Genomic DNA, 13325 nt, shown 5'->3' with positions numbered 1-13325 from the left:
CGAGGAATGGGAGGAGGGTCTTCAAAGTTCCCAAAGATGTGCCCTGTGACAGAACCGATGATGGTCCTCCTCCAGGACGAAGGGCATTGTGTGGCCTCTCAATAACAGCCAAGAGGGAATCTTGATGTGACACATTTTGCACTCTCCCTCTAATCTCACCAATACCACCTGGACTCTTCAAGAGGCAGGAAAGAGATGAGATAGAGGTAGAGTAAACTTGCAGATCAACCCCTCCTTCCCACCTGCACAACCCTGAGCTTCCGCCTAAGCCGGTAACTTTGATTGGGAGGTGAGATTAAAGTTTTACATTAAACTAGACCAGACCTTTACACTTGAAAAAAAAATCTCGTTATCAAAATGGGGACTATTGCAATAGTTGGAAGTAACCCGGAAAGCTATGGGATCTGCATGAGATGTCTCTACAGGACGGGAAACAGGCCCTGCCTGAGCATATCTGAGGGCTGAGTGGGGGGCACACATGGCCTCTCTGTGGTGCCCTCCATTGAGGCAGAGGGTGCAGTGGCCAGTGATGCACAGGAATGGTGCATGTGACCTGCACAGCTGAGGGCCGACAAGGCAAGGAAGTTCCATGAAGACAAGAAGGACCCATAAGACTCGGATAGAGAGGGGCACCAGGCATTGAACAGGGATGAAGTCCATTCTCTATTGGACGGAAACCCTCAAGAAGCCTGGCCTGGCTAGAGTGGAAGTTCTGAGGTGCGAGAAGTAGGGCTGGGTGGAACATGGGCTGAAGCCAGATGGAAGGAGCCTAGAATGCTGGAAAATAGAAGTTAGGAGTCTCTGGCATCAAACCCAGCTTTTCCTCCAGACTCCAGACAAGCAGAAAATGACTTGGTTTGAGCTCAAAGTGAGGGGTTCATCTAGATGAACTCCCTTCCAGGGCTGAAATCGTGGCCTTGGCCCCGCCTTTCTCCTCTGTGTGTTGTCTAGCGGGAAGGTGAGAAGTCTCCACGGTGAGGACTTTCCCTCCCCGACCAACTCTTTCCCCATCACTCTGGGCCAAGATGGCGCGTGCACAGCGTATGTCTTTAAGGTTTGGGGGAGAGCAGCGGAATGCCCTCGGTTCCTCTTTTCTCTCTTGTGGCAGAGACTGGCTTGATGCTCGACAATTCAGTCACTCCCTTTTCAGCACACAGCAAGGCTACATTTCCCAACCTTCCTAACAGCTGGAGTCACGTAACAGGATTCTAGTCCAGCAGCCAGTACGGGCCTGGCCTCCAAAACATTCAGTCCAATCTTCCACTCCTTCTCCCTTCCCAATTCTTGGGTCTGGGAGTAAAGGACTGTGGGATGGGGGAGACACACAATGGTGATAACCTGGGTTCCTACTCGGAGGTGAGCCAGCACATACCACATGAGCAGCAAAGAAACAGGCGCTTGGTGAAGCCTTGAGATGGGGGTGTATTCATCACTGCATGTCTAGTTGACCCGAACGTGTCCATCCACTCCCAACTCCAGTGGTCCTGCCTCTCACTTCCCTCCCTCCTACACTCTTCTCATGGCCCCCTGGGCCTCAGTCGTTTTCTTGCAGCATAGCACTCACAGCTGCAGGAGGTGGGGGAAGATGACCCACGCTGGAAAGGCTCAGGCCTTTGTCCCCCCGCAGCATGCTATGGCACACCTCTCGCCTTGGCTGTTCCCCCTCCTGGAATGCTCTTCCTCCAGGTGTTCACTGGTGGCTTCTCCTCAGCTGAAATGACCCCTTCTAAGAGAAAGTTGCTGCCACCACCCATCCACAACAACTCACCCGCACAATACTCTCCTTTACTGCCTTCAGGACAGTAAATTATTCATGCAATTACCTCATCTGTTTATTGTTTTTCTCCTTGTGGGATGTCATCTCCACCAGAACAAGGACTAGGTTTTGTATGTTGCTGTTCCTTTAGTGCCAGAACATGTTTGCTCCTACACAATAAGTGTTGGCAGGGCACAGGGGCTCATGCCCGTAATCCTAGCACTTTGGGAGGCCAAGGTGGGAGAATCATTTGAGTCCAGGAGTTCAAGACCAGCCTGAACAAGAGCAGCACCCCATCTCTACAAAAAACTAGAAAAATTAGCTGGGCATGGTGGCACGTGACTGTAGTCCCAGCTACTCAGGAGGCTGAGGGAGGAGGATCACTTGAGCCCAGGAGTTGAAGATTGCAGTGAGCTACAATGATGTCACTGCACTCTAGCCTGGGTGACAAAGTGAGACCTTGTCTCCAACAAATAAATAAGTGTTAAATAGAGTCTGAAGCGGGAGGATCACTTGAGGTCAGAAGTTTGAGACCAGCCTCAGCAAAAGCAAGACCCTTTCTCTACTAAAAATAGAAATTAGGCAGGCAACTAAAAAATAGAAAAAATTAGCTGAGTGTGGTGGTGCACACCTGTAGTCTCAGTTATCTGGGAGGCTGAGGCAGGAGGATCGCTTGAGCCCAGGAGTTGGAGGTTGCTGTGAGCTAGGCTGACGCCACAGCTCTCTAGCCAGGGCAACAGAGTGAGACTGTTTCTCAAAATAAATAAATAAATAAATAAATGAATATATAAGTGTTGAATGAATGAATAGATGTAAATATTCCCACCTCCAGGTTATCTAGTCTCACTCCGTTTACAGATGAGGAAATCAACCCTTTTCCCTGAAAAAGAGGAAAAAGAAAAGCAGCAAAGGCCACTCTACCACACTAGCTGCTTCTGGAGTGCTGAACTTGGATGTGATTTATTCAAATGAAAACTCTTGGGGAATTGTTTCAGAGGGATCCATAAAACAAATGTCATTTTTACCTAGAGAATTCACCCAACCTTCTAACCAATTTCAAATATAGTTCTTTAATGCAGATTTGACAAATTTGAAATCTCTTACACATAGCCATTTATCATCTAATGTGTGCCTGCCCTGCACCACAGTTTAAGTTATAGCTTTTTAATGGGGTAAAACATTTCTATAAAATCATCAAAATACCTTAAACCAAAACTGCCTATAAGAAATTGATGAGTTTCAAGCATTGATTCAACCCCTGAACACATCAACCTTGCCATTGGCACCATGGGCACTTCTAATAAAAGCAGCTAAGGAGGTATAATGAATATCTAATGAACCGTTTTGTATGTCTATGTTGCTTCTTGAATTGGAAATAAATCAATGAGCCTTACAAAATGCATATTTTAGTGATAACCTTCATAAACAACAATCTTGTTTTTCTCTCGTGACTCGAGTGTCATTCTTCTTTATAACACAACTGAAGATTTAATAATTTATTATAGATACACAAAACCCAGAGCTTAAAGGGGGAGGACAACCGAATCTGTATATGATTTTTAAAGTGTCCTTGTGTGTAGAAGCTATGTGGGTCATAAAAGTAAACCAACGTGTGACAATCTAATAGCAAACATAGGGCATGTGAATTGTAACTAGTAAACCAAGTCATAGAAACTTCCATGGAGACGGTTTCAGGAGAAGGCCTAGATCGGGTGGCTCAGGGCTACCTGAAGATAAACAGACCGTGTTGACCCCGCGTTGCAGTCAGCCAGGGGCACATCGGACTGGAACAGGCTCCTCCAGTGTGTTCACCTGGGGACCTCCTCCTGCCAAAGCTGTTCGGCTGTGCTGTCCCACCCCTTCCCCAGCTGGACATGGAGGTAAGTTGCTTCCTCCCCCGTTGGCTCAAACCCTATGACCCAAAGCTCCCTCTCTATCTCAGCAACTTCCCTTCCAGAGGCCAAATATAACCATCCCTTTCCCGGCTCACAAAAAATTCCAGTCACTGCAGCGCACAGCGACAGACGGCCAAAGAGCATCTCACCAGCCCAGCCCACAGCCAAAAATAACGGCCACTTGGTTAGCGCAGACTGGGGATTTTTTTTTTTTTTTTCCTGTTTGTTGAGACTTTGTTCTGGGTTGTTTTTTGTTTTGGTTTTGGATTTTGTTTTGTCATTTGAAAGTAAATGAAGTAACTGAAGAAGTTGCTACATCCACTTCCCACATTAGGTTCATAGGTTTAGTTCCAGTCGTGGTGGGTCACAACCAGAGAGGTAGTCACTTCTGAAACCTGCCCAGTCGCCCACACGAAAGGAGAATCTGGGAAGTGTGTCTCCTCCCCACTCTGTCCAGCAGTGCCTCGTGCACGGCCAAGGTCACGCTGGGATCCAACCAGCCGGCTGTGCTTCCTCTTCAGTCTGGCTGGAGCAGGGCTCTCCGGGCTGGGTGGGGGCGTTTCCAGGCCAGCACCCATGATGCACCTGGGCCCCAGACAGGCCTGGGCCCCGAGCTGTCAGTGCAGTGCCCTCCTCGCACACTAAAACGACTTAAATTATTAATTTATTTCTTTAAAAACACACAGTGTTCAACAACAACCAAGCCCACTTTTGATCCACTCCATGACACATATGGCTCTTGTCAACCAGGTTTGTTGCAGGCCAACAGACACATCTTGTTAGTTCTTACCTAGCCGGTGACATTAAATTGAAGCGTGCTAAAGAGATGCAGGCTGGAAAGATGATTGTCTTCTCCATGCCCTGTTTCCAAATGCAATGAATAATACATAATTGTGCAAAAGTAGAACCTTCAATTGTTGGAACATCTTTGTACTTTTGTTCTTGAAAGGCAGAGTGTTTTCTGGCATTATGTATCTACCTGAGGAAAAAAATACTCCCTTAATTTCTGTATGTGCAAGCATATCACACAGATATATCTCATTTCTTGTCATGTTGTATGCTGTCCCAGGATCAATCAATAATTTATGTATTTAACACATTTATCAGCTCTCCCATATATATGTGTGTGTGTACACATGTATATATAATCTCCTATGTGCTGGTTTCAAAGAGGGCTCCTATATTAACCAAAAGCAAGCAACCTCTTGAGTATTTCTCCACCATGAAATTAACTTTGCATCTTATCCATCAAATGAGTGAAAAGTGATAACAAGGCCTTGTTCTTTACAGAAAACTAAGTGCTAGTCTACACCAGAGAAGGAGTAATACTAAGAATTTCACATGGCATGTTGTCTGAAATTGCTCCCCTCCCTTATTTTTTTTTTTCAAGGAAGGTCTTTATTACTCCAGGGCCACTTAGATTGTAGAGGGAATACAGCTCCCAAATTTCAGCTTGTCCCATTTAAGTTGCTTTTCCTTTGCTTCCCCCTTGGAGTATTTATCATGCTTGTCATTAGCAACTGCTTCTGAGCACCTAGCAGTGCCAAGCCTGGTACCAGGTGCATGTGTTTGGCAGTCCTCACCTCCATCGCTGTCTGTAGGCTCCAATTTGGATTCACCCATGGTCATCACTCACACTCTAGTGGCAGCAGCATCCAGGGGTGCTACCAACATAATGACAAGCAGCAAACATGAACACTGGCAGCAGCTGCCGTGGGGCAGAGTCACGTGGCTGCACCTGACTCATGCTTGCCTTTCTGTGCCCACCGCCTTTCTCCACCCATCTTCCCCATCTGGAAGGCTTTTGTGCTTCATTGATGCCATGAAAGAATCACCAGAATGATAGACTCTTAGAGGAAGGCATCTGAAAAATAATCTAGTCCAACCTGTTCATTTTAAAGAAAAGGAAATGGAGGCCCTGAGGGGTTAAGTTCCTTGGCCAAGCTCAGCCAGGTGGTTGTTGGCAGATCAGAGACTGGAATTAAGCATTTGAATCCACTTCCAGTGCTCTTCCCACGATGCCAGTGGTTTCCCAACATTTGTTAGTGCAATCTACAGCATGAAGTTAATTTTCCATCATGACTCACACACATGTACACATACATTGTAACTAACACACACGTTTCACAAAACAATACTTACTATGTGACACATTTTGATATTTTCTATTGTATATTCATGTTTAAATATTCTAGAGATGGCTTAACAGCAGGTATACTAAAATTGGAACAATACAGAGAGGATTAGCATGGCCCCTGCACAAGGATAACATGCAGATTTTTCCATATTTTTTGTACATTTACCAAATGTTACTTTTCTTTCCAGGGATAACATTTATAGGTATACAGTCCTATAGTTTGCATTTTTTTCCTAATTAGATATATCTCCTGAATGTCTAGGAAGGTGGGGGTTGAATTAGACACAGCACAGGGTTCCTTCCAGGTCTAACTGGTCATGCTCCTGATAAGAATGATCTTACTGTCCAATTTGTCCTCAGCTCTGAAAGGCAGAATGATCTAGCAGAGAGAACACTGGACTTGGAGTCAAGGCCCAGCATCTAGTCTTGGCTCCACCAAATACCAAATGTGTGACTTTGGGCAAGTTGTCTCTGGGTTCCATTGTCTCACCTGCAAAATCAAGCTGTTGCTAACTGACACAAGTTCTGAGAAGTAAATGAAATGATATAAATTAAAGCAATAAAAAGCTCTATACACAAGACTTGTCCTGGAACAGCAATGATCTTAAATTCTCACACTTAAGAGAAATGTGGTATCTAAAGATGTTTCTGGATTCTTGTCAAAACACCTGCATAATGTATTATGAATAAATTTGGTAGAAAAAAGAAAAACTATACCCTGAAACTGGCTCATTTTAAAATGCTTTTGCAGGTGTTTGAAGAGGAGGGGTTGACCCTAAATCTTGAAGATGTTCAGCCTTGAAAAAGTGGAAGTCATCATGACCAAAGACGATGCCCTGTCCTTGAAAGAGAAAGGTGATGAGCCTCAAATGGAAAAATTTATTCACGAAAGGTTGCTACTAGTGAGTTCAGAGGAAGAAGTGAACATTTGGCAAAAATTGCAGATGGAACAGCCAATCTGAATGCTGGTGGGAGAAGTGAGGTCGAGTACATGAAAAGATGGAATTCCAGAGGCACTCAGTGTTGTCCGAGGTGCTTTTGAAGGAGGCATCTTCCTAGGAGGAGGCTGGGCTTGGTGTCAGTGTATTCCAGCTTTGGACTCCCTAAAGCCAATTAATAAAGATGAGGAGCTGATATAGAAATTAGTTTTTAAAACATTCAAAATGTCTGCAATGACCTAGCCAAGAATGAAAGTCAGGAGGATCCTTGACAGCTGAGAGCATTAGGCAAAGCCAGAAGTCAGTTGTGAAGCCAAGCCCTGAGATTCGGTGGCCGGGGTGGGGAAAGGAAGGCACCTCTGGCACGACTCAGGTAGTAAGGGCGGGGCGGCCGCTGCAGCAGAGAACAGCGCCGACCCCGTCAGGAAGCAGGGGCAGAGTGGACGCAGGGGACGTGCTCTACTTCCCAACATAATGAGTCACCGCTATCCATGAACTGTTGCAGGAAGCTCAAAGTCGTGTTTCTCAACAATAATCTCAGAGACATTACTTGAAAAACTAGACTAAAGAAAAGGTTAAGGGTTTCAGTTATGGGTTACATTTGACAAAGTATACGATGGTTTATGGTCGTCATTGTCCATACCTACAAATAACTTATTTTGTGTTTTTGATTGAGAAGACACCTATACATTTCTTTAATAATGTGTGTGTGTGTGTATATATATATACATATATATATATATATAAAAGCTAGTTGTGCTGACAAAATCAATTCCACAATCCCTCTAAGTAGAGCGTTTGGAGATGGCACGTGCGGGACTTTGGGGGGCACAGGGGCATGGTGGCCTGGCCTGCGGACCTCCACGGCAGGCCCCTACTGGTCCCCCTTCTCCCACAGGCTCCCGCCAGCCTGCTCTGATTGTCTCCTTCCACAACTACTCCCGCTGCATCCCTCATTCCAAGGGCCCTTCCGATGCCTTCTAGACAGCCCCCCCATCAACTTTGGGGAAAAGAGAGGAACATGTCTTTCTCTCCCTGTGTCCACTGGGGCGGGCTCTCCCGGGGCACTGCCCACAGCACCCCATGTCTTTTCAGAGGGGGCCTCATCCTCCTGTTCTCCAGGGCCTGGAACGGGGCGATCTGTATCCTCTTTGCCCCTCAGAGAGACCGTCATTCTTCTATCGTCACATAAATCCCTCCCTCTCTCCCTCATGCCGCCTGGTTGCCCACCGTCACCCCAGACCTCCCCTCACCTCTTGGTGACTGACCATCTTTTCTGTCCTAGATCTTGCCACCGGCTCGGGCGCTTTACTATCCATCCATGTGGACAGCACATCCAACAGCTTCCCGTCCACGCTCCTTCATCCTTCCCTCCCCTGGTTACTTCCATGCCTAACTTTGCAATCGCCTAGAGTTGTGCCCCCTGAGATATTCTCATATTCTCAACCTTTATCCTCCTCTCAGATCACAACCTCCTCTCCTGAGATTCTTGTTCCCTTAGATCATTAAGCTCTACTTTCAATCTTCTGGAGCCAGTCCCTCCCCCATTCTTTCCATTTCCCCCCATTTGTACTCCCTTCCCCTTCCAGCCTGGACTCTAGAGCCCAGCACTTCAACCCCACTTTTGACCATGCCTGAAACCAACAGTCTACAAATCTAGTTCATAATGCATATCCAACAATGAAGCAGGAAAAATCACTGAACATGTAGCCTCAACATGTATTTATTTATTCACAAATTGCATACATTTTACTCTTGGACTGACATTTTCTTCCTTTTAAAACATCACAAAAAATGGAAAGACATAAATGACAAGACTTTAAAAGGCCAATATAATAAGCGTTTTGGTATTCTCTACCTATTCCCATGGAATCACCTTATAGAGCCCCTGGCGCATTGCACACCCCACTTTGGGAACCACAGACCTAAATCCTGTCACTCTCTTCTCCTTCCATCACATCACCCTGCAAGGCCATCCCTGAGCCCATCTAGCCATGAGCGTCCTATTCTCTGCCAGGTGGCTGAAGGATGCTGGAGGACCTGCTCCATCCCAGGTAACCTATCTGGACTTACTCCTTCAGCTCAAGGCAATGTCACTGTTAGCTCTCAAGGGGCAACAGTCGAGCAGATCTGCAAGAGAACTTTGATCTTCATCTATCACCAGCACCAAGCTCAGTGCCTGGCACTTGCCTTGACCACAAATGTTCCTGCATTGAATTGTGCACACACGTGGTGTCTGCCTCACTCTGGCTGCGTGGTTGTACAGGCACGAAGAACGCAGTGGAGAAAGCCCCAGTAGGTCAGGATACCCCAGCTAGAGCACTGAATGCTGAAACTGTGCTAGAGTTGCTAACCCTCACGGCCCCGCTGTCTGTCCATTGTGACCCAAACAACAGACCTGCCTTCAGCAGCCAGACACGCCACAGTTAGGCCAGGTGTGCCTGCGGCAGTGTAATTAAGGCCACGTTGGTGCCTTGACTATTCTAGGGAGTGGCTATGGAGGTGGGAATAGGGCCCTTTCGGACAGTCTTCTCTTTACCCAAATGCTGGCAGCAGCCCTGGCTCAGGCACAGTTGTAGTGCCATTTCCTTTAGACCCCCCCACTCAGAAGGACTCAGCTATCAGAGGGACCAGGTGAGCAGGAGAGTGACAAATCTGAGACCATCCAGCCTCAGGGGGACACAGCAGGGACCAGGATCCAAGCAGGGCTGCCAGAGTGAGCCCTGGGGAGAGGTGCTTGTGACCCCACTTCCCTCTCAGGCCACGGAGGGCACCCATGACACACACACAGTGGCCCCTGGAGATGCATCCCAGGCTAAGCAGGGTTTGTAGAAGGACACAGGACAGCTACGGCACTTTCTCAGGGGTAAAGATGATTCAGGCAAAATTCCCTCATTTCCTACAGCTCTTTACTCTTCTCTTTGTCCCCTTCCTCATCCACTGCTTCCTAAGGACTGCTCCATAGACTGCTCTCTGCATCAGAGTCACTCAAGGGCTGTTATAAATGCAGGTTCCTGGGCCTCATCTTAGATGGATTGAATTAGCAACTCTGAAACTGGAACCAGGGAATCTGCATTTAAACATGGTTTTGCCTATAGAAGTTTGACACCACCGAAAAAGTCTCTTCTCCATTCTTCCCAACTGTGCATCCCTAATCCCTCTTGCCACCATTTCCCTCCACCCCCTCAAGCCTGAGGCCATTGTGGTGAAGCCAATGGAGACTCAAATGGAAGGACCTGGACAGAAATAAGACTGCCTGGGCTTTCACCTTCCTGTGCTGACTACGAGCTTGTCCCCTACTGCACTTTGACTGTAACTTATGACATCCCCCCACGCGGCTCCTAAAGGCCCTGCCGCATTTCATTTGGCCTACTTGGCCCAGATGAATAGAGTTGCCCGGAGAAAACCGTGTGAGTCAGGTGGCTGAGATTTGGCCTAATGCTGATCTATTTTGGGCCAAAGCCACCATTCACTAATAGATCTCTCCTAATAGACTTGCAAAGATGGAGATCTGAATCAATGCTAAGCAAGAGTTATAAATCATAAAGACATTTGCCACCTACTTACCTCCCGGGGGCTGGGTGTGAATGAGATGACCATGACCATGAAGCACTCTACACCCAGGGAAAATTCTCCGAGCCGTTCTTCCGCACGCAGGATTTTCACAGCACCAGTCCCCAGACAGCTTAGACAAGTGAGCTATTTTAGTAGGAGAACAAGTAGAGTTATTGTTATCTCTGCTCTGAATCAAGGATAAAGAGAAAAGGTGAGAGGGAGAAGGAGGGTGTGGGAGAGAGGAAATGGAGGCAAGATGCAAAGAGCGGGGAGGACCTCAGACACCGAAAGGAAAGGAGCCCGTGCTGTGCCCTGGAGGGCGGGCGCCAAGCAGCCGGGTTGTGGATGAAAATCACCACCTGACTCCTCAGCAACTGCAGCTGCAGTCCCAGGGTCTGGAGGGCCGTGACATGCGTCAAGCGGCTTTGTCGACAGGGCAGTGTCGTCTATCCAGGGTGTCTGCTCCCTGCTCATGACCAAGGAGCTACAGCCCCTTTCCCACAGCCCCACCCAACGACTCCGAGCACCGCGGACCAAAAGGAAGCCTGAAAAGCAAAGCTGCCTCATCAGCAGATGCATTTCTACTGTCCTTACCAGATCACCTAGCACCTTAACGAGGGTGCTATTTTAGCAAGAAACTGAAAATGAGAAGAGAATCTGCCCTCAGAACACGCGGAATGCCCACTTTAGCCCCCAGCCCGGGGGAGGTCAGCGCTGCACACAGGATTTAAGGCGGGGTGCGTGTTTATTTTGCGGCCCGCGGGCCCTGCATTCTGTTTTGTCAGCATCAAAGATTTGCAGCCATAGGCACGTTGAGCATCCTCCGGGTTCTCCTCCTCGGAGTGTGATTAAGACGAGAAGTTTACCCCAGCTCTTAGTGAAGAGACTTCCTTCCGTTCCACGTGACCCACCCTCCAGCCCCCAGACGGGTCGCAGACAAGCCGGCCTTGCCGCAAGGTGTGCTCGGCCCCGGGCCCTGGCCGCCAGAGGGAGCCAGAGAGCAGCGAGGGCGCCACGGCTCCCCCAAAGCGCTCCAGCCCAGAACCGCCCGGGCCGGCAAGCGTTTGCCAAGCCGCCCAAACACCTCACCTTCCTTGCACAGTTCTTTGGTAAACTATTTTCGTCTTTATCAAGTTTGGATGGAAAACAAAACAATTAATTTAAAAAGCAGCACACAAGAACCTAAACATTATTTATGTCTCTAATTATCTCATTCTAGTGGGTATTTTAGTCCCTGTCTGGTCAGGACATTAATTATCTTCATAACTACAGCAAAAGTTAAATAATAAGCACCCAAGGCTACAGCACTACTGTAATGTGCAGGCTTAAATGAACTTATAAATTTTATTAATGGATGCTTTATACAACTCCATATATTATAAATCAAACAAGAAACCTATTTCTATCTTTTAAGGGTGCGGTGAAAAAGCTTTAATATTATTGAGGATAATTTTTATTAAGTTTAAAACTCCCTTTTTTCAGTAATGAGACTGTTATGAGGATAATTTAATCTAGTTTGTCATGAGGCACCCCGGCTTGTTAAATAAGTTAATAAATGACTGTGCATTAATCAAAGTGACAAAGCTATGAAGAGCTGGGATGGGAGACAATTCTGGTGATAGTATTAATTAGTATTTAATTAGAAACTTAGGGCCCATAAATAAAAAAAAATCATGGTAGAGACATTTATGCAAATTGCTTAGAGCCTGCAGTGGAGTTAGCTTTGCTTTAAAGAAACATGATTTTTTTTCCTAGCATACTGTACACAGCAGCTCTGTGGCCATATCACGTGGCTTGAACGAGCTCTCCTTTTGTTTCCAATTTGTTCCAATTACAGGCCTGTAAATTCAAATCATTCTTTTGACCGTCTTGATTGAAATGTAGAGTTTCCACAATATCTGCTGGGAGTTCTTTTATATTTTTTTCTTTTAATAAAAAGGGAGAAATGTTTTAAAGACATAAAGAGAGAGCTTCAGATTCTTTTAATTAAGATGTGTGCCACCATTTTCTAAGAACAACTGTGGATTTCATTTGGTACACAAACAATGCCTCTTTTTTAATCCTGGTGTGCTGTAACTAGGTTTTGTTATGTGATATTATATGGAAGACTGCATAGACTCAACTGTCATCATTTTTATGACAATCATAGCATTTTTCCCTTTTCTCTCAATACCACACTTTGATAAATGGGCAATTTTTGATGCCCCCCCCAAAATAATAACCATTTGGTTCTGAACGTCACTGCTTTCCTAAGGTACATGCCCCCCCCTTTTCAGACTTTATTATTTGTTGCATTTATTCAAGAAAGGTTATCCACAGTAAAACTGCTTTTTCTATTCAACAGTCTATCTCTGTCATGGTTCATTTATGTGTGAGCATGACGGACCGAAGCCCGTATTATCCACAGCTGACAAGTGTCAGGCCGACAGTTCAATCAGCCCTTCCTTGAGATGGTGCCCAGGGCCCCGTGTTTGAAGTAGGACAATAAAGCAGGCAACACAATCAGGGCAAACGGATCCAATCCCTGCACGTAAAGGGGATTCTGCCTAATAACACAGTGCAGGCTTTTTCCCTCTCCAAACACATTAGTCCTTAAACAGTGACTTGGCCCTTAAGAAAATCTGTGACTGACATGAAAATGCTGAAGTTTTAACGTGGTTGGTTTATCCATAACCTCATGGGGCTGCTTCTTTGTGCAGACTGGTTTTGTCAAAGTCAGAAAAATAATGTATTCAGTGTCTGATCATTTTTCGGGAGTTATTTGAATGGGATTTTAAGTCAGACATCCTGGTGTTGACACAGGGATCATTTTCTTGTCCTTTTGTTTTACATTTGTGGAACAGATCATTTGCATCGGCTAATAAAATTAAATCTCTGAAATGCATACAAAAGCAAGCTCCCTTCAGCAACACTCCTGAAGTCCCCGCACCAGCCGAGTAAGCAGAGCTGCTGGATGTGTTTCTTTATATTAGGTCTCTCTAGAACACAGGCTGTAATGCAAACACATCTTCAAAATTAGTGCTCCTTTGGCCTGGGTAATACCT

At 46.3% G+C, this 13325-nt stretch overlaps 1 pseudogene; it reads left to right on the top strand.

The window, feature by feature from the left end:
• Positions 1–5849: 5849 nt before the first annotated feature.
• Positions 5850–5943, top strand: LOC123648704 (annotated as a pseudogene).
• Positions 5944–13325: the final 7382 nt, after the last annotated feature.

Source organism: Lemur catta, chromosome 12, assembly GCF_020740605.2.
Source record: "Lemur catta isolate mLemCat1 chromosome 12, mLemCat1.pri, whole genome shotgun sequence".
NCBI lineage: Eukaryota > Metazoa > Chordata > Mammalia > Primates > Lemuridae > Lemur > Lemur catta.
This window is presented reverse-complemented; position numbering and strand designations above follow the sequence as displayed.